Genomic DNA, 24702 nt, shown 5'->3' with positions numbered 1-24702 from the left:
CGACCGAATATTTCTGCGACTTGTGGCGAGCGGCGATGCTTTAATAAGCTCTCTCGAGCGTGTCTTGTAATATATAAGTGCATTTGCGTATTATTTAAACGTCGCAAAATTTAAATCTTTTTCAGAAAATATAGTTAAGGATTAATAAAAGTCCAGATTATATAGTTTGTAGTTTTAATTTTTAATATTAGCTATGTATTTATTACTAGAAATATATTATTATTAAAATATGAAAATAAATGTGACAAAATATTACTTCTTTAAGAAATTTTGATATATTTGTTCGCAGACGACGGCGCATTAATTTCTCGATTCGATAGCGCAATTGAGATTTTCACATCTACGATTAATCTCGACGTTCAACGTTATTACGCAAAAACTCGAGGAGCTAAATAAGACTGTGCATAAATTATAGGCCGTCTCATAACGCGTTCGCGACGCAACGAGTTTCCTGGTAGCTCGAGGCGAGGAAAAAAGAAACGCGGTGACACTTGCGTCGGAATTAAAAAGTAAAAGCTCGTTATAAATCAAACGTCTTGTCAGCGGGTGTGGCGGCCGGCCTTTAAGCTGCTGCGAGGAGGAAAAGAACGAGGGGTGGAGAGGCGAAAACCCTTTCGTTAATTGCGCATCGCAGATGCCGGGCCGTTGCAGGCGCTCTTTACGAGCCACTCTTTCCCTCGGTGCACACAGACACGGTGGAACGACCGTGGAGAAAAGCCGAGCTTCTTTGTGTCCCGGAGAAAAGTTGTTCGCGCCGTAAGCTCCGAAAGTGTCTTTAAAAGCGATTACGACCTTGCCTCGTAATCGTAACACGATCCGTTTACCTCGCGGAAAAGAAGAACAGGAATTAGACGCGTTCGACAAATTCCGTGGGACGTAGAGTCCGTCGCCAAATTCCAAACGACTTTGGAAGACTGTAATTAAACGACGAGACCCGCCAGCTCGAGCGAGACTCCGCAGCGACGAGAGATAGTCTTGTCACGACTTGAACATTTTTCCTACGCTATTCGTGGATTTCGTTGATTACGCGATCCAATTAACCGAGTTACAGATTTTATCCTATAATCGACGCGATCGATTTCCGTTCGAAGAACTTATCATTACTCGGAACGCTTCGAGCTTTGTGGATGAAGGAGCGGTAGTCTCGGGGAAAACGACAGTGGCAGACACACGCAGATGTACATAAAATAATGTATTTATTATAATACCCCACTTCGCTACAGCGATTAACATTGATTTAACACAACTTATACCGTAATTCTATGTAATTATGTATTTCCACACTGAGACACGATGCCTGGCTGCGACTGGATTCTGGAGAACGATTGCTTGCAGGAGGACGATGCGAGACACAACTCTGTAAGCTAAAACACAAAGGCAATTCTTATTCTCATTGGAGATTCTCGAAATGTCCGGCGTACGATTATTCTCGCATCTCTCTCTCCACGTTGTCGCGATAACGTAAATACGGAATCGTTAATATTTCGTTTGCGTCGGTGACGCTTTAACTCATTACTGTCCCGCGGCACGATCGCAAATAAAAACGCGCAAGATTCGAGCAGTTACGGGGCCCGAGATGTCGTCTTCGGGGAGTCTACGAGAGAGAGCCGGAGGATATCTAAAGCGAGATCTCTTCTTCGCGGAGAGGAGGCTGCTGGACGGAGAGAGGAGCTGGAGGAACCCTGGAGAAACGTTATTAATTGGCTACACGATAAAACAGTGTTAGTCCCCATTCGCTGTCCTTCGGCTGGACCCCCCCTGGTTTCCTCTTAAGATATGGGGCCACGCGACTTCTTGGCGCACGTGTGCGCCAAGTATACGTTTGTACGTGTATCGCGAAGTTGGAGGTCCGGTGAGAATTACGAGGAAAAGGGAATTCCGAAGGCGTCGTGCAAACCCGGACCGACAACCCGTTTCAAGCGAAATTCTTCGCGTCGCGAGAAACACGAGACGCTCGATCCTCTAACGTCTCTCGAGGAAAAATATTAATCGCGGGTTAGGAATTGTGTCAGTATACGAGTTTACAACTTAATTAGATAACTGGATCATTACGTTCAATATGTTCGATATGATTAGACATAATCTCTTATCTTTATGCTAAAAAATTTATTCCTGGAAATCATATGTAAAATGCCTTTAGTATTAGAATATTATTTCTCGAATTTTTTCGCATCGTCGTACATCATAATTTTTTGAATCTTAATGAAAATAATGCGCGATTGCAGAAAATATCAACAATAATTATCAGACCACAAGTCGTATAATCGTAATTTACGTATGCATAAATTAACATTATTAAGTCACTAATTGTAAAAATCAGCTAGCACGTGCCTGGTATAAAAAGTTCAAAAATCCAATCATCAATAATCAGTATTACGGCGATAAACGCTTCAGGGTTTCGAAGCGACGAATAGAAGAATAAGAATAATATAGCCGAGAAAAAAGTTTAGCGTCTCTCGCTCGTTTTCTCCATTTTTATTTCTTCACGTGACACAATCGCTCACTACACTTGATGTCTCGTGTTGTTCGCCAGAAAGATTTCATTTACATACAATTTGTTTTCAATTTTTATATTATATGTATAGTGAAAAAAAACTACAAGTAGCAAACTAGTAGCAAACTAGTAAGTAACAATGTCAAAATTTAAAACTGCTAATTTACGTGTCAATTTAAATCGATATAAATATGATACTATAGAATTAATTAATTCTGCTATATTTTTATTATATTTCTACTTTACGCGTTAATTAATTTTTTGTTCGCACAATAAATGTTGTTACAATTTTTTACATCGGCTTATAATTATTGCATTCTTTTAAGGAGCAAAGTAAATCAAGTCGAAAGAAAATCTTTCATTAAAGGAAGGAACGAAAACAAGCTCTATAAAGAGGTACTCTTATCAAGATTTCGATATTATATACTGTCAACAAGTATCTTTCATATCGCGTGCAAGCATTTCAAACTCGCACTTGCCAACGACTTCTCGTCCCATCTATCAACGCCATTTCTCTTATTAATGTGATATTAATTAAGGAAAACACCGCGAGAACGAGTGATATGAGACACTCAAAATACGAGAGATGCGAATGACAATACACAATTCTAGTTAGATTTTAACGTGGAAAATGAACGGATAATATACGCGGGGAAGAAACGGCAGGGGAATATGAGAGATCTACCATTCTCTTATCTGTTTGTATCTTTCCATCCCTTATAATTTTTTCTCTATCTGTCGTCCCTATTGATCTTTTTCCTGTTCCCTAACACAACCTTCTTCCTCCTTGTCCTTTTCCATCATTCTTAGCTTGCTCTTCCTTTTACAGTGATTTTTAGTTTCTTTACTTGACTCGTTACACCCGGTGTCGATGGGGTACATATATCGCGTGTGTTTGGTACCCCTATCGTTTCTCTACCTTTCCTCTTCTATTTCTTTATTTCTCTCTCTCTCTCTCTCTCTCTCTCTCTCTCATTTTTTTTCTTTTTTCCTTTCTTTATATCGATACGTGCATCCGTTCGCTGTTGTTGTTGCTGTTGTCCCTCCCAAGGATGAGGGAGTAAGCACGAGGGCTATAGGCCATAAGGGCTAACAAGGTGATTACTCATGCCTCCCATAAGAAGAAGTTACAAGCGGTTTCGAAGGTTTATTGCGGCAAATGGCGAAATTTGTACCTTGCTAACGATTGGTCGTCTTTTTGCTCCTGTCACCCCCTCCTCTCTCGCTCTTTTTTTCATCGTCCTCCGTGCACGCTCCGTATGCATCCCTCGATATACGCGATCTTCGTGATTTAGCGCTCGATACATGTAATTATGCATCGAACATCGACGTATTCTAAAAACGAGTGACACCAACCCTATCGATCGCGGAGAAACCTAACCGTATTTTATCGTTATCAACGTTACTAAAATCCGCGAGTGAAGCCCGAAACGCGAACTATCAAATATTTGCGCAACATATATCAATCAACTGTCGGAACACGTCTAGTTCTGCAAGGCAACAATTTAAAAAAATGCAGAAACATGTAGCCAAGTAAAAGATACTAAAGAGAAACAATTTCTAGCTATGACAATAGAAGAATACTTTCTTCTTTCATGTTCTCGAAATAACCTGATATATTATGATTTTTTTCAAGCTAGGAAATTTGAAGAAAAAAAAAATTTAAACCTTAAATGGCAAAGTAGGAGATTTGCTCGCAACGATAAAAAATATCTCACCTCAAATCCGACGATATTTGAGTCCGTCCGAGTGTCCTGACTGCGCGCGATCGACGCGATGACGCGTCCCGGACGTTCCAAAAGCCTTGACGACCGATCCTTGACGGCTGGATACTTGTTCTCGGAGGCCCCGACTGAGAGCGGCGGCTGTGGCGGCCGGGTTGGTCGGGGCCCATCGTCGAGTTCGGTGGGTCCGAAAATGGGTCCGGGGGACGATCGGCAATCCGAGGGCAGGAAACTGCAATTTCGCAAAGTAGGGCCTTAGGTTGGGATCCGTCTTTATTCCGAGGTCAAACTCGCGGCTCGCTTGTGTCGAGAGAGGAAGGGGGGAGGACTCTCTCTTTCTCTCTTTCTCTGTATCTCTCGATCTTGTTCCTTGCCCCCCCACTTCCCCTCATATGTTCTCTCTGGTCGGCCTACGGCAGCTCGAGCTCCGGCAAGCTCTAATTAGATTTTAAGTGAGAAATTGAGCCTGCCGGCAATTTTAAGGAAGCCGAACACACCGCCCTGATTAATATCATTATGCGCGTTCGCTTGTTACACCGTAGGGCCCACGAGATGGAATCCGCGGATATACAGGCAGATCCAAAACCCCTTCGTAATATTCTGCATTTACTATTCAATAAAACTGAAATCTTGATTGAAAAAGATTTAATCGATCGAGATTATTCCTCGCAAAAGTGACTAGTATTTTTTATAAATTCCTATTATATCTAGTCCATGTAATGTGATAAATTGACTTTGTATTATAAAGAGAAAAAGAGAGAAAGGGAGAAATGTGTCATACAACAAGTAGAATATTAAAAACATATAGAAATTAAAATCCATACATTTCGATCATTGAATAATCTTACGAGTCGTCTGTTGTTTTTAAGAAAAAAATGAACAAACAAATGTCATTCTTGGAGCGTGCTATATCAAAATATGCGGCGGCTTTTATGCGATGGTCAAGATAGCCGTGTGTCCGAAGGACGAGAGACAACAACGAAGAAAGATCCGCCGAACCATTGAGAGAGGAGGAAGAGAGGTGTACCCTTAAAAACGCTTATTTTCGAATAATCGCGCGATGGTGCCACGGAAAAAACAGCTTGCAATTATCATTGTTACATGGATGCATCGTCTGCATCGAACGGCATCTTTTCTTTTTCACCGCGAACTCACTTTGTTTCTCTGCCCATAGGCAATGCTAATTTTTGCGTTTTAAGGAAACGAGGCCCATTGTCCGCGATTGCCTCGTCGCGTGTTGCCTGACACGCGAATCATGCATATCGATACGCAAGTTTCACGTACGTTAAAGGGGTCCAATAAAGTATAATCTAGATAAAAATTTAAATAGTCGTTCTCACACGTGAAGAAAAAATTAGAAAGCTATAAATCAAACTCCCTGAATTGACTGAGATTATATAATCACTAGTGAAAAATTATTATAAATATGTAAAATCCATGTATTTTTTTATAACGAATCTCGAACAAATGACGGTACTTTCTTTTTTCCCTCGTGCTTGCAAAAATCGCGATTGAAAACGCGGAGAATATCTCGCCAAAACGATACGTACAAAAGTGATGTTAAATATGCGTAACTGGCGCTATTGCTACACGTTTGCTTTAATGACAGCTGATTGGATGCTACCAATATGCGTGTTCCGTAACAGATTATATATATTATCTAATCGCTTAAGTAGCGCATAACCAGGATTATATTAATTATATTATTATCAAGTATAATCGCACGGACGGATTAGAAATTGGCCTGAGAGAGTCTTTGTTGTTTTTGTAATGAAATAGTGGGTTCGTATTATTAACGCGATTCAGCGGTGGAATATTTTTACATAAATCTTCATCTTCAACGTAATCGACGTGTGCGGTTGCACAGCGGCCCTGTTACTGTTGAATGTCGATGACGCTGTCGTTAGCGCTGGACGATCCAAATCATTAGTCTCGGCAAAGTGCCGTCATTAGCACAACATTAAATGGTTATTAAGGCGTGTACACCGGAAAAATGTGATCTCGCGGGCGAATAAATTAGACGAGAAAAAAAGCCAACGCGTTTACTATTAATCATCGTGTACGCCGTTAGCGTCGCGCATCGTTTCATATTGATTTCTGATTCAGTGCTTTCATGTGTTTGCTCGTCATATTGCGATAGCCGCAAGTTTAACGACATATCGTGGTCGGCATACTGTTTGTGATGGGTGTCGCATAAATAAAAATGAATGCACACATCTGGTTTGTTACTTTACTAATTCAGTTTCGAAGCTCGAAAGGCCACGAGGATCGCGAAACCTCTCGCGTGTAAAGCACCATTCCAGTATAAATCATATTAACATCGTGTTAAATCAAATCTCTCGTTAGAAAATTTCAGAATTCTTAGAATCTTTAATGTTAGGAGTCTCGAAACCTCGACAATTCGAATGTCCCGATTTAATGGCGGCTTAAATAGCACTGTATATCAGCGAGGCGATTTTTCCGAGTGACAGCCACGGCAATTACGTAAGTGCCATTACGGAAGCGTCGTGCGTGCCTCCGGTTTATTTCGTAAAAGAGAAGCATAATGAATGATGGCGCGGTCGGATAGACTTTACCCTTCGAATGCGCGACGATCATAGCGCTATTCATCAGCTGCGCTCTTTTACCACCGGCATGACGTGCCGTGGCTAATGGGACCTTTAAAAGCACCGGACAGTGACGATAATCCTGACGTTCCACTTCACGGCCGCCCTTCCACGCGCACGATTTCCCAAAATCTCATACGAGCGTCACGCGTGTATCACCTGTCGCGCACGCAAGCGCAAAAAATGTGTTGGCATGCAGGTAGCATAATTCCCAATGACTCGGTGAGCTTCGACCTACGTGTCGATCTTTCTTTAAGAACATGCGTCAAGCTCTTCTGAATAACTTTTACAGACAATGCGAGTACACTTGAGCAATAAAATGTTTATGTATCTCCTTTTTATCTATGCTTCTTTCATTTAATATATATATATATCTTTTAACAGAGTTACGGATCGGAGAATTAAGCTTTATTAACTTGATCGAGCTTTAAACACGTCAATCTATGATTTTTCTCTCTCTCACTTTTCGCATTTTCTGCACATTGATTTCAGGTAAGAGATCTCGTGCAGATTACGAGGTCTCGTAATGAAGTTGTTAACGCACGAAGCAGCGAGCTGGGCTTATAGCCCCTCAAACTTAATGCGAATAAAACGGCACTTATAAAATATTGCACGTATGAAGGATTTATTACGTAGGAATAATTATATAATTTAACACGTTCAATGGCGCATAAATTTTGCGTGACTTACCGCGTGGTCGCGCGAGAAAGAATTAGATATGCATAATTCTCTTATATTATTGCCGGTCAACGCTGATTCACGTGTTAAACGCATTAATTAATCCAGTTATATTACTTGGGAGAGTAAACAAGCAGTGAAAAAAGGCCTGAATTGAATCTGTTGCGCAGTTAAATAATAAATAAACGACAGAAGGTGATATAAAGAGATGGATGTCTTGTGTATCAAGTAGTTCGTTGCTCGAACGCGGCTAAAAAATGAGCCAGGAGGTACCCACTTAGCGGCCTTAATTAATGACTGAATCCATCATCGAGACGTTCCCACAATGAAGCAGGAGAGCTTCTTCTGCCACCCTACGAGCAAAGCCTGCGCGCAACTCTTTTTTTCTCGACTACCGCCTCTTTTCACGCATATTGCCAAGTAGACAAAACCGCGATGCAACTGGCTGCTGGCCGGTCCACCTTTTCAGAACGAAGGTCTCCGCCATCTTCGCCTATAACGGTCGCTCGGAACCGCTTCAGGAGGCTGAACTCGATTTCTAAACTGGATTTTGACAACACTTTGAAGAAACATCTCGAAACGAGGATAAAAAGCGCGACCCTCTCCAACTGACGGCGATTGCGACGTAATTTTCTCCCAGTGAGAAATTCGAAAGAATGATAAATGGATGACATTGATCGAGCCGATTAATTAATAATCAAGATAACGCGAAAGAAAAAAAGATCGGAGCGCAAATTCCCGGTGAATTTTAATCACACCTCTGGTCGATATCCATCTAAGAAATGTAGAATTAGCAGAGGGTCAAGATGAAAGTTGGACGTAGTGTCGCCTTCGGTATCAAGTCATCAGAGCGGCAGCAGCGCGTGCAGGAGGCGGCCGATGATAAATGATACGTTGAAATCTAGCTGTGGTAGCACGGCTGAAACCGCGGGCCGGCGATGCGGCGTGAAACTTCCTCCCTGACGGACGAGAATGGAAGGAGAGAAGAAGAAAAAAGTCGAGAGAGAGAGAGATCTGAGACGAGCGACGAGAGCTGCTCTGCATCGTAGTGACCGGTAACCGGTGCTGACCGGTCAGCATCGGAGAGAATCCCAGAGAGCGAGAGCCAGTCTTGCAGAGTCCCGAAGGCTAGGACTCCTAGGGAATCCAAGCAAAACCGGTCCAGTCGGATCCGGAGCACCCGCTGGTCAGTCCGGGCTGCCGACTATCCTCTACCTGATCTTTCTTCTTCTCATTTCTCTCTCTCTCTCTCTCTCTCTCTCTCTCTCTCTCTCTCTCTCTCTCTCTCTCTCTCTCTCGCCTTCTCCGAGCGACCACCTCGTACCCTCGAACACCCGACCACGTCTCTTCAGCGCCTGTAAAAGCGTTGTGGACAAGGCGGAGAAGGACTCGAACACGCCCCATCGACTGTCGAAAATCGATATTTCGTGCAATTATTCGCACGACGCGCCGGGAATTTCGTCACAATTTCCGTCGTCGTCTCGTCATCGTGTGTTTCTATTCGTCGCTTATTCTCATCGTTTCTATTCATCGCGATTGGAAGAACGAGGCGGATTCTTCTTGCTGTCGTGTAAAGCGATATTCTTACGCAATGGAAAAACATTCAGAGAAAGAAACGTATATGTAGTCTGCGGGGCTTTAAAATACCAACGGTATGACGGATGTGACTCCAACTGACTCTTCCTTTCACTCCGTCTTGTTGCTGACACGATATATTTTTCGCTCAATCCCGCAATCTCTCTAATACAAGTTGCGCTTTTTTCAAGAATACGCGCTTTATAAATCTTCCACAATGAGCTCATGCTTTCCATCTCACAAATATCCGGGTTAGCTTTGACTCTTATTCTAGAAATTAATATTTTTCGCATTCATATTGCGTTCATTATCTAAAATAAAAACCGTGTGACCTTCGATAAGACTTGGATTCCCGATTTTGAAAAATTCTACGACACCGTATCTCTCGTTCATCAGCATAATCGATCCGGTAGCGGACAAGTCCACTACCGATCGACGTCAAAGACTGCCGTGAACGGTATACGAGTAACAACGTCGCGAGATGGTATCTCGATACAGAAGAAAAAATCATGGACGTCGATGACGTGATTACGATGGAACGTCGTCGTCGTCGTCGTTAGCTCACGCCCGTGACGAATCACCCCTTGAACTATGCGGAGGACGACAGCTCCGTTCCGTCTCGCTCTCTTTCTCTCTGAAAACTCTGGCGAGGAGACGACAAAAGGGCCACCGGTGTGTAAGAACGAGCCGGTGACCCTCGAGGGCATCGTCGCGATCGATCCTACGATCAATCTGTCACCATTAGATTCCAAAGTGAGAGAGATGCTGCGAAGCTCTCGGAGGGAGCGGATCTCCGAACAGTTTTCTTGCGCCAATAGCGGTATCCTGTGCCAGCGCGACACGATTATCGATGCCTTAATTATTTATTTAGAATGTTCCAGCTGGACCGGATCTCTTCTAATGATTCCGCATACGCAGAGATGTAAAGGCAGCGACAAGTATCGCGAACACGATATGGAATATTGCACGCGCGCGATTCTAAAGCTCGGCCAACGTGCGTAGGTAGTTGGCTATTGCTATTTGCACGCTCCATACATTCCTGCGAAGACTGTACGATATTAACTCAAGTTCGCGTAAATTAGCAACGAGCGAGGATACGTGGGCTCCGTATCTCGGAAACTTCCTCGCCAGGCCGAACTATCATAGAAAATAGTCGAGAGATGATCGTAGAATCGAGAAACGTGAAAATCGGAATCGCTTAACCAAGGGTAATAAAGACATCGATGGGCAACGATAAAGCGCGAAACGAGAAGCGATGAGCTGTTAAATTCGCAAAGTTATCTCGCGTCTCTCGTCTCTGACTCTTTTTAATCTTCAATCGACCGATCGCGATCGTTGTATCTCATTTTCTCAGACTCGCATCCGGAAACCTTATACCGGATTGTTCCTTTTCCGTGAGAATCACCGATACGAGTAGTTTTGCGATCGAATAAAAAGCTAGAGCGCAATGAACTCCCTTTGATTTCCGTCGAAATACGTTGTTACACGTGTAGTTTACAGACGATTTCTCTGCCAGATATCGCGATACATCACGTTGTTATTATATAACGCGTGTAAAATGCGATTTTAATTATTAGCGCGATCTCCGATCGCATCGTTCCGATTATATAAAATTCTTACACTTTTCCGACAAAATTTCTCGGAGAAAATTTCTACGTAGCAGTCGGTCCAAAATCCCCCCACCTTGCTCGTGACATGGATTTATATTCCATGACTGAGTTGCGAGAACAGGTTGGTGAAAATTGAGGAAAAAGCACGTACTTCTTTAGAAAACACGAAAACACAAAACTCGGTACGATCCCAGACCTGGTCGGACTGCCGTTCGAAAGGTACGAAGGGCGGAACACCGGAAGCCGCGGGGAGAAGAGAAGCGACGTCCTGGGTTCTCTTCTAGACAATTCGTCGGATCTCAACGATAGACACCTCGCTGGCACGCTCGAGTTCTCGCAGCGCAGCATCCGAAAAGAATCGTGCCGAACCGGCATACTCGCAGGATTACGCGTCCCCTTCGTCCTCCTGCTCCCAGGTCGCCTCGGCTTGTCTCACCTCGTCTCACCGGGTCGCGCTTCTTTCCTCCTTCGACCTCGACCACGACCACGTCATCGGCACGTACATGAAACTTTTACACAAACGCTCGCCGACGTGGCGAGATACCCCTTGCTCCTCTCGTGTCTTCTCTCTCTCTCTCTCTCGGAGTAAAACGACGCGCAATGAGACCCGGCGAGGATCCCGAGCCGAAAGCGGTCGCTTCCTTTGAATCTTCCTGAGGTTCTGCCGTCGTGCGCCTGCTCACGCCAACCAGAGGTTCTCAGAGATAATTCTAGGAGAGACTGTCAGTGAAGCGAGAGTGACCAGCAGCTCTTTAACGCTATTGTAATGTCCATTATTATTCAAATTCGCCTTGTTTGGCCCTCATACTTTGTCGGATGTACAACGTTGAAGAACGGATTATACAGTTCATCAGTAGCAATGTATACCGCAGAGAATGATAATCTTGAAGACATAACGGTAGCAAAAGAATCAAGTGTTAAACACTTGCAAGGAAGGCACTTCTGTTATAAGTAGAAGAAAAAGCGCTTCCATTTTAATTAGAAAAAATTGGAAATTCTCTCGTCGAAGAGAATAATTGTTCACGAAACAAATTTTTTTTGTATATTGCTGGATATCTTAACAAGCCATAATTAAGCGGCGAAAGGGAGGAAACGACCATCAATACCGGTGAGTATAGCTACTGACACGGTAATTACCGCTATTACATCCTACCCGAACGTCGTATTTAACGGGTAAACGCCATTCGCCTACTAATCGCACGAGAAGCCCATTGATCGATCGCATTCGATGCACCTCGTGTTACGTCGCCTCCATGCAGTCTTTTTTCAATACTATTACATTTCCCGTGGATTTTCTCGTAATGGTCGCTCGTATCCGCGACTCTCGTTACGGTTATTGTTATGGTTACGTATTCGATATTAAAATCAATAGTCAAGAGATTTATATCTATCGACGCTAAAGTTTTTAATCGAAACTGTGATTGCCAAGACAATTGTTTGTTTGATAAAAATTTGTGTGAGACAAGCAGACAGACAGCAATATCAATTATTATTATATCGAATATGCTTGTAGAAAGAAATGATCTCAGAATTATCTCTCAATTTTCTGGAATTTTCTGGAATTTTGACAAAACAAATTCGAATTTTCTTAGAAAAGATAGAATTTTCTCCGACAAACTGTTATTTTTGTTGACAAAAGCGATATGATTACCTAGCGTTTTCTTTATTCCATTTCTCATAAAGGAATCCTGGTCGGTAAATGCATCGAATGCGTTTACCTTCCATGTAATCCTGTAAGAGCCCCTTAGTACGCTCCGCGAGCTCCATTGTCGCGCGATCTTAACTTCTACGGATTATAAACTGTTTTTTATTTGGCATTAGTGTTTTGCTCGCTACTTTGTCTGCTTCTTTCGCGCAAACTTGTGACCCCTGCTGGGTGAGTAAGGCCTTCGTTTTTGTTCCATAAATCCGATGAAACGCCAGTTGCAACGCCACCGATGAAGACGTCGACGGAGAGGAAATTTTCCCGTGCTCGATAATTAAAATATTTGTTCGAGTTTTAAACTAGGAATATATATAAAAATATATTCGCATGTAAATGAATTTTAAAATGAAGAAAATTTGTCCATGTTGTATATTTTAATGAAAATCCCAATATTATACAACAATCATGTATTTTATATCAAAGTTTTTGTAATTTTATAACCACTAATAAAACAAAAATGTTTATAATTTTACAATTACTAATAAAACAAAAAATTTTTATAATTTTACAACTAGTAATATTTCAAAATGTACGCGAGCAATATCAGCTATCGTTTGAGTAGCATTTTGCAAACGGCTGGCTCTCGCGTGCCAAGACGCATGTTATGAACGGTCATAAGAATTTTTTTGGCAATAAATATCCTTCGGTGCAAGCTTTATCACGACATATACCAGTAAAGGATGAAAAAAAAGAATATCGCGAGCGCATATATCCCTTTTGCCTTGGACTGGCGCGATGCATGGATAAAGCTGGATCCATAATTCCTCTTTCTCTTTTCTCTCTTGCACGTACCATCCGTAATTAATGAACACCATGTAGAATAGGGAGAATTATTGCACGCTTTACGGGCGCGGGTTCTTCTTTTGTGGAAAGACCGAGATTGAAATCGTGCCCACGGATACAAGCAAATTTATGCTCGTTCTCGTAATACGGAAAAAAGGAATGAATCATCGAAGCCATGTGATCGGCTACCGCGATAATCGGATGACGCGTTTTTTATCGATACCGAAATCCATGGCTGTCGCGAAATTACATAATGATTGTTCGGAGGAAAAATTAAAACCATGTATCAGTTAAAGTTAAAATTAAAATACGATATGTAAGCCATTCGATTCAATGATTTATTATAATATAATGATTAAATTAAGGAATAAATATCCTTTCTTGCTTGATCAGCAGATTGCTAAATTTAATTAATAAATTTAATCTTTATTGTTATATAAAGCTCTTAACGTATCTATCAGCCAGCAACTAAAAGGCATCATCGAAAAAATGATACACAAGAAATGATTTGTACATCTTCAATGTTTCAATTAAAACATCTTTTCGCGTTTAAAATCGTGTTAAGGAAAAGCGGCACCTTTCGAAGCCTAGACGGTTTTCCGTCCGTGGAACACTAGGCGTGGACAGCTGCGTCATGAACCCCCATAAACGGCGGTCCCCATAGCGTGCGCGCAGCGTGGATGAAAATACGACGATGTGTGCCATCGAAAGCGCAGCAATGCGCGCGGACAAAAACTATAGATCGCGCACAATGGCCACATTGTGATGGGTGTATCCACAAAAGGCGTCGATCGAAGCGAGAACAGCAAACGCGTCGTGCCAAAAATCGACTCAGAAAGCTGGCGAAACGCGCGTGCTCCATCATTCCACGTCGGGGCGGCGTAATAAGGGGACACCCGGTAGCCGCCGCGCTCGATGACACACACCGGCTCTCTCTCCTCTCTTTCTAACATAGTGATAGTTATATTTATATAACAGATACGTATATTTTTTTGGTCGATTAAGGAGATGTGAGAAAAAAGCTTGGGCGGCTTTCGTATTTTAATTTCGCGTAATCAAGATAATCAAGATAATCAAGATTGATAAGTTCGTATCACAGATAGCCAGTCGAGGAAATGGGAAAAAGGGTGATTAATGACTAAATAATCAGAAGCGCGTTAAAAAATTAATTATGATGGCGGATAATATCGGGCTCTTTCTGAAAATTATAGAGATCAACAGCGAAAACATCAAGTATTATCGCAACTTGAATTAATTTCTATTTAATCATATGCCGATAGAATGCGTTTTTTCGTGGAACTAACACGAAGCACGTATCTAGAGAGATGTGGAGGAAAATAATTTGCGAGAATAAACGGGACATGTAAATGCTGGCGCCTAATCAGGAAAGTCTAGTATGTTTATAGAAAGAAATATCGTTTAATGCAATAGCATTTCATAGAATTTTCGAGCTCATTCATAGCTCGAAACTATGATAAAACTGCCTTGTAATTTATTTTTATGTTTATATCTTGCGAGTCTATAAATACGTTACTCAATTACTTGCGCAAATATTACATATTAATTATATTAGTTACATATTGCTAATAACTGGGAGCTATTATATTTTCTGCGGGATAATGAAGATCTTTTTTGTTTGATAATCATTATTAGGTGAAGATCAAATTAATTATGCGTATTATAAAGTAAAATTAACAACTCATGTATTTTTTACGCAACGCAAATGACGAAACAACGGCGAGAAGTAGCTTCGATAAATCGCGAAGCAGCGATCGGCGCGGAAAATCACCGACGCGAAACTACCGCGCGAGACCGCAGTCAATTAATCTAAGGACGCGATTCCTCCGCTTGCAACTTTATCGCCGGTATTGTGACTCACGACGATCTTCGTTGCAGGCTATTGCACGAGTCACGAATCCGCAATGAGTCTGAGTGTACGATCCTTGGTCACGGAAGATCGCCCGGAAAACCGTGAGAGGTCTCAAAAAAGGTATCCCAAGCTTGTGCACGAGAATGTCGATTCTAGCGCGAGCGATCGTCAATCGTAAGATTACAACTCTGCTTATTGTTAAAGTTAAAGAACCGAAAAAAAATGTTAAATATACAGGTGCTAAAAATATAATAAAATAAATGAGAGTATTATATCGAAGAAACTTATTTTTTTATTATTTATTCTTGTGAAATTTCTTCTCTAGCAAAGTTTCGAAGTGTGCAATTGGAAAAATTCTCGATCGACGCGCGAACCCCACACATTCTGCCTCCCCCTATTTATAACGCAAACAAAGGTGACAAAGAGCCGACACGCGGGGAGATGCACTCCCTTTCTCTCCGTGTTTTGCGCTAGTCGAGATAGAGCTTCTCTCATCTACTATATATACCGTTACCGCCGCTAATGCCACCGGACAACAATGCGATCGCGTCCGCATCGCACGCGTCCGACCGCTAATTCCTCACGTTTTCTCTCGCCCCTCCTGTTTCGATACATCAACTTCCTCACCCCACACCTAGCACGAGATCTGACTGTACCGCCGTCCGAATCTGGAATTGGATTTCAGGAAAGGCCGCTGTTAGATTTTTTCGGGCAAATCTCGCCATCTGCTCGACGCGGTCCCGCGTCTCGCAAGGCACGACTTGATATAAAAAATACAAGAGAAAATTTTTCTTTCGAGTAATTGTGGTATTTGCGAAATTTATTTAATTAATTTTTTCGTGAGTTGTAATTAAAAAAGATTTATTTTGTGTGAAGAGAGTAGTCTTCTCTTAATTTATAGGGTTCCCTTAATTTATATAGGGTTCTCCTGAACGATGTTAATCGTGTGCTCATTTTGAGGAATAAATGATTTTTACATGATCGAAGAAAAATCGTCGATGAACAATAAAGTGCGAAGGCAGCGGAAAGTAGACGTCCAGAAAGTCGCGAAGCGTCCATGGAAGGCCGACGCGTTCACAAGAGCTCCTATCGATGCGATGGAAATGCAAATCCTACGGCAAATTCTCTCGAGGATAGATGCGAGAGAGTAAGAAAAGGAAAAAGGGGGAAAGAGAGAGAAAAGAAGAGGTTGGCAAGTGTAAGAAATTGAGTTCTGGCGAAAGAAACTTGAGCACTCCCGGTAGTTTTCCTGTAACGCAAGGTCGACCGTTTCTCGTTATACACAGAGATAGACTTGTATAAAAGATGGTAAAGCATTTTTGAAAAAGTAAAGCAAAATACATATGTTATACTTGCACACAAAGCGTTATAGAAACAAAAATAATGTACGACCCCCTCCCCTTCAATATCATAATCTTTACTAATCCTCTATAACTCAATAATATAGAATATTAAGTTGTTAATAAAACGATAAAACAGTCTCGTTAAACTACGAATCAACGATAATCGTGCAATTGCTCGTAGAGGAACGCGGAATGAAGATGGAAAAGGGGTTAGTTAAGGAGGAGGGAAGCCGCTTTTTTCCGCAGGTAAATATTTCGTCGCTATCGCGGTTTAGAGACGATTTAATGGACGGCCATTAAATTTGTCAGCGGGTTCCGGAATTCGTGCTCGATCTCCCCATAAGAATGAACGGAGGGGGCTGTCGGCCACCTCCCGCGCCGGGCCCGTTTATCGCCGCCACCCGGTACATTCGGTAGCCGGGTGTACGCCGATAGTGTACCTGCATCCGAGTGCTCAGAGGCTCCTCTCTATCTCTATCTCTCCCCCGGTTGGAAATTTGCATGGCATTTACATCCGATTGCGGCACAACGCAGGCTGAAAGCGGCGAGCGCGCTCGTGGTCGTGGTGGGACCCGGGGATCGAAAAAGGATGGGCGAGGGGGAGACCGAGGGGTTGACCGATCTCTCTTCCTTCCCTTTCCTCCCCCTTCGCTTCGACCAAGGGGTCAGGGATGCGTAGGTGCACTTACGTCGGAATTAGACATTATTTTGCCACTTAACTCCGACGCGTGCACCGGCAACGTTTCAGCGACTCCTTCCGCCCAACGAGCTGCGTTTCGCGCCCGGCTAAGTGCTGTTTACGAGACGGACAAGTTAAAGAGGGATCGAGGGGAGCCTCGTCTCGCTGCTCGACTGGGAAAAGGATCGTTTGCTCGGTAAACGATCCCGATTTCTATCCAAAGGATGTTTATGCGTCAGTCGTTGGACGACTGTAAAATATATCTTCCTCATCCTGAAGAAAAAAAAAAACGTGACGACTGTGAATAGCTAATATAAAATTTGTATATTTTATGAATTAATTCTCTTTATTGTAATTTCGCACGAAGCGAAATAAATATTCAGATGCATCGAGCATCGATCGACATTTAGACGGATCGATAGCACGTGGCTAGAAAAAAAAATATATAAATATGTATTATATTTATTATTCATAAGAAGAAGATATTTACATAAGATAAAAAAAAAGATCGCCGTCGCGTCGTCTGATGCAAAACGTTGGTTCGTGGACGAAATTGACAAGCGCTGACAGGTGACCGTAATTTTCTGCCACAAGATTCCACTGGAGATCTCTAACTGTCGTAATGATATCGACAAATTCATTAAGCGTTCACACACGTCTGCATATTTCGCAATGATTTCACGCGCGTGCACGTTACAAGGACATCTGCAGGACGTTCTCGGGTTCTCGGTCATTCCTTACGCGTGACAAAACGATTACTCAATTTTTTTGAATCTGTACAGTCACGCAATAATTCATCGGATTTAATTTAAAGCGAACTCCAAATCTCGTTTCAACCGAGAGAATTCTAAGAATAATTCATTTTCAAAAAGCTCGGTAATTTATTCGTAAGAGTTTCAAGAGAAAAAATAATTATACATATTAAAAGACTTTTTTTTTTCATGATAAAACAAATGAGGCGATAATTAATGGAAGTAGTTGGCATCTTTGAAAGGAGAGGAAACTATCTTTAGACATTAATGTGCATTTCTAAGATTAAGCACGATCCGACACATGCATACATGAGAATGTTCCCGATATCCGAATGAGCACTCAAGGTAAAATCGCGGGGTCAGGGTCATAGGTGCAGTTACGTCGGAATTGGACATTATTTTCAGCGAGTCCCGGCCACTTAACTTAGGCGTGCGCGAGCGTGTGCGTGTCATATGCGTGTCATAGGTCCTATTATCGCGGCCACTTGGTGCAGGAATGACGATACTAGTCTGCTCGCTATTGAAGTTTGTACTACGAGAGAAAGAAAGAGAATACAATAGAACACAGCTCGACCCATTTCAAGCCTTTCTTGCTACTTTATGACATTGCTTTATTCGAATTTTAAATTTTTCGCGAAACACAAATTCTTTTTCAATAAGATATAACATTTACACAACTTGAATGAAATTCTACAACTTGTGTGGAGAATTTATTTAATCGATTTAATCTTCTCGTTCCAATGAACGAGACTCGATAACAAGCAAAAAGCTTTCGTAAGAGAGAACGTTTGAGATCAGCTCATGCATGAGGCGGATCTCTGCGAAATCAGTCCGGTCGCAGATGGAATCCGAGAGACATTGTATAATATATATTGACAGACCGTGTCGTAAAATATTTTTCCACTTCGTATATATCCCTTCGTGTATACGTCTCCCACTGCCCTCCCCCCCTTTCCCGTTACCGAAGGAATACAGCCACGAGCAATAAGACGGTTATAAAGCGTGGCTGACGCATCAAATATAATATCATAAAGGCAAATCCGCTACATAAGAGGGCATGGATGTTTGCGGACGATCTTGTGCAGCGCAAGCCGCGATATAAAGTCATCAAGCAGAGCTATCAAAATACCAAGACTTCTGCTTCTGGAAAAAAAAATCGGGACCTAGTTACGGTTGGGAATCGGCGGAGGAAAGCCGCCCGCATCCGCGAGCCGGGCAGAGTGAAAGGGGAACGCGGTAGTAAAGTCGATTGGAGCATCGATAAAATTGAGAATGCACGCAGTCTGCCGCTTTTAATGAATGAACGTCTCGTGAATATAGTAACGGCAGGGGGGAGTTAGGGGCACCGCGAGGAGACGGGGGCAGGGGTACGCGGGAGGAACGGCGAGAAACGCGGAGGGGAAGGGACGAGGCGGTACGTGTATATGTATGTACGCTCTCGTGTATACGGAGCTTAACGTTGTGTAATGTCGGGACGTAGCCGGAACGGATAGCGGTGGCGGCGGCGACGCGGGGAGATCTACATAATGTTTATTATGCTAACCTAGGCCAACGCGCTTGCATCAACAAGTGTTATATTATCATTCAAATAAAATGTTTTAATCTGCATACGTTTTATCGCCCTCCCGCGGGCATGCGGAATGCAACGCCGGCACGAGACACGCGTTCCACACGCGGCACGGTAGACACGCGCCCGTCGTTCGGCTCGTTTAAATGTCCGTCGAGCGAGCGGAATTCCTTCCGGGGCGGTTCCTTCGATGGCGATCTCGAGCGGGCCCTTCTCGGGAAGATTGATGAGAATTGTTTTTTCTCCGCGTACACGGTAAAAAATTGTGCGTCCATACGTTAAAATTTTCTTGCGTTGCCACGTTTCGATTAGTACTTTAATGTAAAATTAATATACAACTCATATGTTATTAAAATAAAAATAAAAAATATAAACAACATTAAAGGCTCTCGAAATTAACAAAATAAATTAAAATATTGATAGGCCATAAGGAGCCAAACGCGGATGTAAGGCGTGTTCTTTTTAAATAATTATCCAAGAGGACGATCAAATTAAACGGTCATCTTTAATACCAAACGTTTCGGACTCAATTCGAGCCTTCTTCAGTGATTGTGCATGATCGTTGAGAGAAAACGCGAGCTCATCAAGGCAAGTCAACTCGAAGGAAGCCAGACATACATGGTTCTTTAAACGGTGCAAGGCGCAAAGAGCGATGCATCGGTATCGAGAAGACGTGACAAAGACGAACACGAACACTTTGCGCGCACATAGCCGATTAGACCACGTATGTTATTATTTTTATAACGTTTTCATGTGTCACATTTTTATGTCAACTTTATAACTGAACTCTTTGTATATGTCTCTTAGAAATGGAATATTAGTCTTGAGTATTTTTAACATAGTCATTTTGAACAATCAACGTGTCTCAAAGTCAGTTTAATATTCTAAGAAAAGTTCAAGTGAATCTTGAAACAATATTGAACTTTGACATAAAAAATAATCAAATTTACTAAAATCAAATGTTTCTATTACAAATAATTTAAGTTAAAATTATTATTATTATATGTTAATGTCTCCTACAACAATTCTTAGAGTTATCGTAACCATTTTTTTATGTAATTTTTAATTAATTTGTATGTTATTTTTACTTAAAGTCACGATATAAAAATAAATGTGAAGTATCGTGTCAATTATATAACATTTTTAGTTTGTCAACAAGTAACATATGACGAATGAATTTTAATGAATTTTAATGAATTTTAATTTAAAATTTAGAATGTACTTTTTAGGACATGTGAAAAATGTTATAATTAACATTTTATATAATATCCGTCTTTAACGCGCGAAGCTTCTCCATAATAACTGTTGCGATGTGCGATAAAATTGTATATACGCGATTTACATATCATATGCGAAACTCCTCTTTTCCCCTTTAACTTTAGATTATATTAAGAGCCTTACTTTTCCAAGTTTTCCTCATTCGACGTATTAAAAATACATAAATCAAAATGATCGCTCTCCGGAGACACGAAACGGGCGAATCCGTTCTTCGAGATCAGAGGAGTGCTCCTACGATATTGTATTCAGAATTGGTCACTCGGAGACACTTTATCATCGCCCGGCGGCGAACGGGGTCTCTCCCGAAGGCAAAAACTTTACGGCAGATTTTCGATTAGAGACGGAAAAAGAAGTCCGGCGAGATTTACGAAAAGTTTCCTGGCAAAGAGCTTTAATCTGAATGCGCTTTATCGGTCCCGCGGGTTACCTTGTATATGGAACGCGCGTCAAAGTTCCGCGTTCCCCGACACGCGAGTGCGTGCACGTGTCGCGGTACATGAGTACTTATTAAAGGAACGCCTCGTGTGTGCCACGAAATGCGGAAAAAAGTCGGCCCGTGGCAGTTACATCCGCAATTTCAAGCGTGACGACACGAATCCATGTGACACAATTTAATTAATGATTCGCATGCTCGGTGACAACTGTTGTACGCGCGAGAACGATTCGAGGGAGCGAGAGGGAAAAGGAGCGAAAGGGTTTAAAAGCACACGCGATCAATCACGCAACGATCCGTGTCGCGGCGTGACAAAAAAATGGAGAAACGAGGGTACGACATATCAATATAAATAATAATTTGCAAATTTTTCTTTCTAATGTTTTTCACTTCCGTCGTTTGCGTATCCGCTTGAAACAAGAAGGACGATTGCGCCCGCTAAACATATCGTCGAAGAAGACTACGCTGCGATTATTCATGTTTACATTTCGTATACGGATATATCGAACCGCGAGATCTTTGCTTATAAATTCACCGATGCGATATAGAGAGATTATCTCTGCGATCGCTGGTATCGCAGCAACGAGAGCTCGTATATCCGAAGCAGACAGAATCTCGCCTCCTCTCTATCTCACTTGCGGCTGATCCGGTAATCATCCTATTTATGTGTCTCTATCTCTCTGTATTTCCGCCCCTTCGCCGAGTTCGTCCCGCTCCCTCTGGATCATTCGCGCGACGATCAGGGTGGGATCTTTCCGTGCCACCTGTGTGTCTTCATTATTCAGCAATGCAAATAGATTGCAGGAGAGCGCATTACCATAATTAGATTCAATATTTGTAGCTTGTCACGCCGTTACTATAATTCATCATGGCGACCGCGCGTCTATCCCGGCGATTTGTCAGTCCGATCTCATTCCGCAGGTGAAAAATGCGTGATTAATACGTAACGCGGCTGAGGTGAAATTAGCGCGATCATGTACTTTCCGCGAAACCCAACACCTATTCGACGTAACTAGATGATTCCTGTATTTGAAATATGTGTATGACTGCCCGTGTACATGATACGAACGGGTTTCTCATGGTCACAAAAACGTGACGTGCAAATTAATTTCTCAAACATAAAAAAACGATCTACAAGATGCACGATTAATAATCATTATCATCGAAGCGCAACTAGTAATATCGAAGAAAAGGATGTCTCATTCAGGAAACATATTTCGTCACATTTTACTGGGTTTATTTAAAACTATGACGACTATCTCAAGGATTTTCAATTTTGCGAAACTTAATAAAATATATCGATGAATCTATATCTTTGGAATTATAAGCGAATGTGAAAAGTAAAATGAAGATTTTTTTAATGAAGATTTGATGCATACGTTTCCTTAAACGTAAGCCGCCTACTAAAAATCCGTGAACATAATATTGTTTTTCCATGCATAACAATATTATTCTCATAAATAACTCGCAAGAAATTTTGCTTGCTTGCGAAGAAAATGTAGAAACAAGTCTCGACAAGACAACATATCTGCGATTCGATCTTAACTTTGCGAAAAGCACTCTAAGGTAATAACTTTTCAGCGCAAACGTGGATTCTGGAGAGTGATATTGATCACGAAGATCCATGGTGACGATGAAACAACGAGTATTCTAAGCTAAACGATAAGCCAACACAAGCATAAAACGTCTACAGTTAATAAATTTACCGAGCACAACAATATAAAGGCTTCTTTTCTTCAACGTTGTCTAATTTGCATGAGCAGGAAACACAGACAAAGTATCTTATAAGAAGAATTGATAAATCTGTCGCGTCATGCGCGATTGTTCATGCTGGAGTTTGTCGCTCGTGACTCCATAACTTCTAACTCTCGCGTCTACGTGTCAATCTGCGTCGCGATTTATCATAAAAGCTTCTTTATTATTTTTACACGTATACACACATCCCGGTAATTCTGGCTGTCTCGTGGCTGACGAATATGGGTCGCGTTTATGTCACGGCGTGTCAACTTGTCATTATATTATACGTTTCGCATACGGAGTGCATTTCGCGAAGTCAAGACGCATTTGTAATGCATGACGCTCACAAATACGATACTCTGGCACGAGGCGAGTAAAAAAAATGATTTTGTCAGCGCATGCAAACGCGTCTGATCCAAGACAGTCGACTGCACGTGAGCTTCGCAGGTAACCGAGAAAAATTATTCCCGATACGCATAAAAACACGTATAAAAATAATACATTTTATATCTGTTTTTTTCCCCCGAAAAAGATATATTTTACGTAAAGAGCCTTTTTTCAGATCTGAAAATTAATTTCAGAGCTGTCGACGAATTTCACACTGGGCCTTTTCCGACAAATGTTTTCGGGTTAGTCAGTAGATCGTGGTGGACGTTTGCCCTCAATTAACTTTATAAGTGAGTAAGGAGGCGTACGCCCGATCGTCCGTCAGTTCGTCCGTATCTCAATTGCATGGGATGTCCATTCTACAAGTGCCAAATCTCACTACCGGGTGTTGGGCACTTTTATTGACGTGTAATGCAGTCACAAAAGAGCGGAAGAACTTGCAGGATGCACGCACTAAGATTATTTAAACGGAATAGCTATTCCGTTTACATCAAATGCTTGCACGTTCATAAATATACTTCCAAGATATTAAAATAATTAATATATTTTATAAAGAGAATATTAAATATTTAAATCTGAATTATTATTAAATATTATTAAATATTAAATATTATTAAATATTAAAATATATATAAAAATGAATTTTACACATGTAGAATAATTAATATTTTATACTGAAGGAATGTATCTATGAAAAAAATTTATTATTTATATATACTATTAATTTTCATACAAAATTAATTGTCAATGTTGAATTTATAATATTATCCTTTTAAGAATGTTTAATGACACATCTAGCGCAAAAAATCTTGAAATTAAAGATCAATTCTAAATTAAATGTCTTCGTTTACGAGAAAAAAATTTCCCAAAATACATAAGGATATTTCTTACAGAGAGATAACTTCCAATCAAGTCGCGAGAAGGTCATCTCCTACGCTTTTACGGGTTCAGCCAAGCGCCGGACCCGTCGTTTTCGCAACCGAGCGCGTTTCCGCGGGCAGTGCATAAGTCAAGCGAATGTCGGCGGATACTGACGGGATCTCGGCTACCTAAAAAAGCACGGTGCTCTCTCGGGAGAGAAACGCGCGTTCAATCTTTATCGTGCTGCGGCGCACACCGCGATCGCGCATACACGCGCGAACGGAGACGATGCACGCGTGTACGTGCGCGCAAAATGAGAAAAGGAGAAAAAAGTCGCGACGCTTACACATGGACAAGTCCGCCGAGTCCGCCCACGCTCGCGAGTGTACCGTACAAGAGGCGTATACGGCCGCGTTCGCATGACGTGCATTACACACACGTTACGCGTGTATACGCACGTACGTAACGCGACACGTGGACGTACAGGTGTACGTTTCACGAGCGCATGCGTAGGCTCGTTTACTTAGCCAATGCCATACCTGAGTTATTTATCTGTCTTTTACCCGGCAGCGCCAGCCGAGAATGCCTCTATATACGAGCCAACACTCCTAGAGTGCTGT

At 41.9% G+C, this 24702-nt stretch overlaps 1 long non-coding RNA gene across 2 annotated transcripts in view; it reads right to left on the bottom strand.

Annotated features, from left to right (window-relative positions):
• Positions 1-1179: 1179 nt before the first annotated feature.
• Positions 1180-24702, bottom strand: part of LOC105249895 — a 44064-nt gene continuing 20541 nt past the window's right edge. The window contains exons 2-3 of one of the 2 annotated variants that reach the window (XR_003123341.1): positions 4213-4450; positions 1180-1364 (exon numbers count right to left, since the gene is read on the bottom strand). This is a non-coding gene — a long non-coding RNA (POU domain protein CF1A). The remainder of the gene's footprint in view (positions 1365-4212; positions 4451-24702) is intronic. The other variant, XR_003123342.1, reaches the window with a different exon arrangement.

The sequence above is a fragment of the Camponotus floridanus genome, unplaced genomic scaffold (genome assembly GCF_003227725.1).
Source record: "Camponotus floridanus strain SB8 unplaced genomic scaffold, Cflo_v7.5 scaffold5, whole genome shotgun sequence".
Taxonomy (NCBI): Eukaryota; Metazoa; Arthropoda; class Insecta; order Hymenoptera; family Formicidae; genus Camponotus; species Camponotus floridanus.
This window is presented reverse-complemented; position numbering and strand designations above follow the sequence as displayed.